The sequence below is a fragment of the Terrapene carolina genome, unplaced genomic scaffold (genome assembly GCF_002925995.2).
Source record: "Terrapene carolina triunguis isolate 2854851 unplaced genomic scaffold, T_m_triunguis-2.0 Scaffold210, whole genome shotgun sequence".
Lineage (NCBI taxonomy): Eukaryota > Metazoa > Chordata > Testudines > Emydidae > Terrapene > Terrapene triunguis.
Genome location: NW_020664561.1, coordinates 11,478,960 through 11,483,959, shown reverse-complemented (window position 1 = coordinate 11,483,959; position 5,000 = coordinate 11,478,960). Strand labels below are relative to the sequence as shown.

At 42.0% G+C, this 5,000-nt stretch overlaps 1 protein-coding gene across 6 annotated transcripts in view; it reads right to left on the bottom strand.

Annotated features, from left to right (window-relative positions):
• LOC112105868 (ras-specific guanine nucleotide-releasing factor RalGPS1) overlaps positions 1–5,000 on the bottom strand; it is a 294,309-nt gene that overhangs the window by 145,081 nt on the left and 144,228 nt on the right. The window lies entirely within an intron of this gene.

The following is a 5,000-nucleotide window of genomic DNA, read 5'->3' as shown; positions in this document are numbered from 1 at the left end:
CAGTGAACTGTGGAAGAATGTGTCTGACCTTCTTGGCTCACTGGAGAATTATGAGAAGGAACTGGAGGACTATCACCACGAGCGATTTAGCCTGCATGCTCACTTGTGCTTTAGCCTATAACCACAGATGTACCAACAAGCCCCAGGTGAAAGCAACAAATTCAGGTTAGAGGTTTGTGTGTCTGTATAAGACAGTTTAGGGACAACATGCAAGTAAGAACTCGAGTTAACTCTACAGTGAAAATATACCCATATTAATTTTGGAGACAAAACTGAACTCCTTTTAAACTTCTGAGACAACACCACAGTTGTCCTCTTTTTGTGTCCTTCCTAACCCCACTACCAGCAGGGTCCTTCATGACCATTGCCAATGTAACTGTGTTTCTACCACCAGCAGGGATCTCAGACAGCATGTGGCAATCAACTTGCCTAGTAAGTCCAGAAAAGTTACCTTTATAAAGCAATGCCATTCTCCCAGTTCCTGGAGTGTGATATCCAAAGTTGCTTTCCAAACTAAGTTTGTCATGCACAGCAGAGCCATTAAACCAGTTAATCGTTTAACAGCATTGTATACGTAATTTAACACAGAAGCAATACTCTTTCTGTACACATTTTACATACCAAAGAACAGAAAACAAAAAAAAACCTTTAATAGATTATAGCCTACAAGTGGAAAATCAGAAACAGATTAGTGAATTGCTCTTTTATTGAATATTCTTCTACTCATTTCAGTAAAAATCCCTAGTTAACAACCTTTAGAGAGAATATTTTTATAAATTCTCAGCAGGCCTTACTACAGGTTAAATTTTTCATTGCAGGAAGAGATTAACTGAATTGAACAGTTAAGCTTCCAAGACAGTTCCAGATTTACTAAGATTACTGTTCCAAACTATTTTCATTTGCTTTTCCAGCCATTTATCCATATGAAGTTAAGTAACACTAGAGAAAGAACCCCAGAAAAGTATATCTAATTCACTATTCCTCTGGAGAATTAAAATGAAAGCATACGACATTCTTGTCACTAATAACAACTAGTACTGTATAAAGCCAGATGATAGACTAGTTTTTAAACTACAACTGGTCCCAGCAAGAAGTATTACAGACATCAACTAAACCAATTTTTCATTTCTAAGCAAAAAGGAAATACACATTAGACTTTAATAAATTGACACGTTATGTCCAAAGACTTACTCTACAGCAGAATTTGGACAAAAAGTTGTTCATGTGTCTAAAGGGAGATGTTTGCACTGGCACAAACTTGAAATAAAGGAAGAACAATCATACAGTTTTCCAGTATTTTTCTGTTTTCCTTTGCCAATTTTGCATATATTTGTATTTTGTACACTTAAGGAAGCAACAGAAAAAATCCAAATCAGCTAGATAGAGAAAAATATCTATTTTATTTCTAACACGTTAGATACCAGAAAGACTGTTTAAGCAAGAAGCAGAGAAGCCCGGATATCTGGGATGCTGAAAGAAGCCTGGCCTACCTGGTAAATTGTTTTTGCTTGGTCTGATATCATCTCATAAACCCATAACAGATAAAAGCTAATGCTAAAAAACCTTTGAATAGCTGTAAGTTGGAGCTTTCCAATACTCTAGAGAAACATTTTCTAATCTTGGAGGTTTGGAAGAAGTCAAATCTTAAAATTCCATTCTGATTATGTTTTATGCCCCACCTCCCAGCCCCCCATCCAAGTTCAGTTCTGATCTGATTGCAGTGATTACAAATCTCATTAATCAATCTCCTATGCCATATCTCTGGATACCTGAAAATCTGTTTTTAAAGTACATGAAACATTAATCTCTCTATATAGGAGTTCATGAGCAGAGTCACTGCTAAAATCAAGCAGGAATTGCCAAAGAGGTAGAAAGTAGGTTCAATAAACTGATTCTAAAGAGTGGGTATCATTGAACAAAGTATTTCCCCTTCCCAACTGTTCTTTTTGATTGAGTGAAAGTCATATGAAACTTTTCAGCAATTTCACAACACCCAAATGTTAACATTTGTACCCTGAATGTGATTCTCCCAAAGTCTGAAGCTATTTGAGTCTTAGGGTCGGTTTATAGTATAAGAATCAGATTGAGGGCAGCCAAAGAACTACTGATCAAAGCTTCATAACATTATGACTGCAAGCTTATCCTATAATGTTTTCTTTTAAATTTTAAATATGTGCTGTATTGATCCTCTTGCTGGCCCGCCTCTCAAGGAAGATTCCCCTTTTATTTTTTCCCCCTTTGAGATTTTGCTTACCATCTTCAGGCCACTTCAGGAGACCCAAAAACATGTCCCAGAGTGAGACTGGAGTTCAAGAATGGAATCCCCGGAATCAAGACGCTCTGGGACAAGTTTTGTCCATTTCTACCGCATGGGATCCACATGAGCCACATCCACCTATCTATCTTACTTATTTGGACCCCATCACTGTAGTATCTGAGCATCTACACTCTTTAATGTATTTAGCCTCACATCATCTCAGTCAGGTTTTCCACATTTTGCAGATGGTGAGCCAAGGCACAGAGAAACTAAGTGACTTGCCCAAGGCCACACAGGATGTTTGTGGTGGAGCAGGAATTGAATCTGCATCTCCCATAGCATTGGTTAGCACTCTAATCACTAGAACATCCTTTTTCTCTTCTCTCAAATGGGTTTGCTAGAGGCCCTTTCCTGAGATATTATAAGGGGACCCTTAGGAGGCCTGATATAGAGGTGACAGGACTGGGGATGGGACTAAGAGTAAAGGCCCCTTACTAAACATTCTGGCATCCATGTTGTGCTCAAAGCCCAAGAGCACCACAATCAGGAGTGGTGGTTGCAGGTGTGAGTTCTAGACACTTCTAGCGTACTGATGTTCTGGCACTGCTCTCCTGAGAAAGGGGAGGAAGGAGGCACTTGCCTTTGGAGTGGGCTGTTACAGTCCTGCCTGGCTCCTCTTCTGTCTGGGGTAGGGGAAATTACATACCACTGCCCACACTGGGCTTCTAGGATGGTGCCTGCATCTCATCCATCCAAGTCAATCCTGCCTGGTTTTGCTTCTGCTTAGAGAAAGAAGGCCAAGGTGACCCCTGCCTTGACAAGATTGTTGAGAGGGAAAAATGTATCCTACCCCCAGAGGAGGTGAAACTCCCCACTGTGACACTAAGTAAGAAGGGATGAAGTGAAAGAATAAACCTCTCTTTTTTGGCCTAGTTTTCTCCCTAAGCAACTGAAGGGATATCAGCTGCTTCAGTATTTCACAAAAGGAAGCAGAGCTGACAACTTATAAGGCCAACAAACCTGAGACACAGCTGACATTTAGAAGTTTAAATTATAGAACCAAATTGCTAATTCAGAATTACAGTTTTTTTAAAAATTTCCTCAGAAAACCTCTTCAGTGCAAAGGTCTGGTTAACTCTGTCTGCTGCTGTTGAAGCAGAACAAAACTAGTGGGAGCTGCAGGGGGCTAAGCATTCCCTTGTTACCAGTGCCTGACAAGACTGATTCTTTACCCCCACATAAGATACAGAGGCTGAAGTACCTATCATGACAGATATGTGGATGTTAGCACAATAAAGGATTTTTAATCCCCACGTCCAAGAGGATTTAAAATAGCCCAAAGAAGTAAAGGAGAAAATAGCAGATTTAGAGCTTGGGGGGGATTATCAAGTCTAGTCAACTGTAGTGAGCCACTGGAGCTCATCTTGATGTAGATAAAGAAATAACCGATGTCTGCAACACAATGCATATTAAGTTGGATGAACTCATGTGACCTGCCTGATGTTTCTGGGAGAGGGAAACAGTCAGACAAGCATTTCTTTAACATTTGTATAATTACTGAAGTTTTATATAATTAACATTCAACTACAAAAATATCAAAAATACACTGGTAGGCACTAACCCTGCTTAAAGCTGCTCTTTAAAATCAAATAATTCCAAAAAACTGGTGAAAATATTTGATCATAGCCATAAAAACTATATCCATTAAGCAAATACATAAATCAATCAGTAAAGATTTCTTAGAAACATAGGAAGGCAAATTATTCATGATAAATCTCTATAAATCACCCATTTTATTTTTTTATATTTTGTAGCACCAATTTAATAACCTAGTCACTTCAGTGTAATCAAAGTGATAATATATGCAATAGAAATCAGATTCCACAACACCTAAAACAGATTCCAGAAGTTATGCTTACCTCTGCAGTTAGTGACTGATGACTTTTCATTATTAAATTTATAGTCAAATGTTTAGTTCTTGGAAAGCACTTCCAGGAGTAACAGTCTCTAACTGCTTCTCCATGAGCCAACCATTAAATCTACACAACATCTCCAAGAAAACTGATACTCTTGTAAAATCTTAGGAGCACTTGAGAGGTTTAACAGGAATTTTTCTTCTAAAGTAGAAAAGTTATTTCTTACTATATCAGAGATGGGCAAACTACGGCCCACGGGACCGTTCTGCCCGGCCACTGAGCTCCTGGCCCGAGAAGCTAGCCCCCGGCCCCTCCCCTGCTGTCCCCCCTCCCCCGCAGCCTCAGCTCACTGCACCACTGGCACAAAGCTCTGGGGGGTGAGCTCCTTGGGCAGCACAGCTGCAGAGCCCGGTCTGACCCGGCGCTCTGTGCTGAATGGTGCGTGGCTGGCTCCAGACGGGCGGCACAGCTACCTGTCATGGTGCAGCCGCGCCGCCAGCCGCCGGTGCTCCAGGCAGCGCAGTAAGGGGGCAGGGAGGTTGGATAGAGGGCAGGGGATTTCGGGGGGAGGTCAGGGGCTGGGGGTGTGGATGGGGGTGGGAGCGGTCAGAGGGCAGGGAATAGGAGGATTGAATGGGGGCGGGGGTTCCGGGGGTAGTCAGGGAGAAGGGGTGGTTGGATGGGGCAGGGGTCCCGGGGGGGGCAATCAGAAAGGAGAGGAGGGGTTGGATGGGGCGGTGGGGGGCAGTCAGGGGCAGGGGTTCCGGGGATGGTCATGGGACAGGGAGAAGGGATGGTTGGATAGGGTAAGGATCCCGGGGGGGGGG